Source organism: Penaeus monodon, chromosome 25 (genome assembly GCF_015228065.2).
Source record: "Penaeus monodon isolate SGIC_2016 chromosome 25, NSTDA_Pmon_1, whole genome shotgun sequence".
NCBI lineage: Eukaryota > Metazoa > Arthropoda > Malacostraca > Decapoda > Penaeidae > Penaeus > Penaeus monodon.
This window is the reverse complement of record NC_051410.1, coordinates 6,851,774-6,852,158: the sequence shown is the minus strand read 5'-3', so window position 1 is coordinate 6,852,158 and position 385 is coordinate 6,851,774.

Below are 385 nucleotides of genomic sequence, written 5' to 3'. Positions count from 1 at the left end.
TCAGATTCATGTGCGAGATTCTGCTGTTCTCTGTGTATTTCGATTTAAAGGAAACACGACCACGATATATTGCTGATCAGCTGATTGACCTGTTTTATAGGTTTTGTCTTGAAAATCTGGCAGCTATTGGAGAAGCTTGTTGTGGTTTGAAGAGAATTGGCTGCTGCCCGCCAAGCTTTATTCCGTTTAAATCTAGTGTACCGCCTGCAAGATAAAAAAAAAAAAAACATTACACTTCTAAGGAAGGGTGAATAACTGACATATGGGTAAATGTAAATAAACAATAGATAAAACCTGCGAGGTACAGTAAATAAATAGATACATACATGTTATTTACCATCGCGAAGCTTCCACATGCCGCCATAGGTAAATAAACAAAACTCCT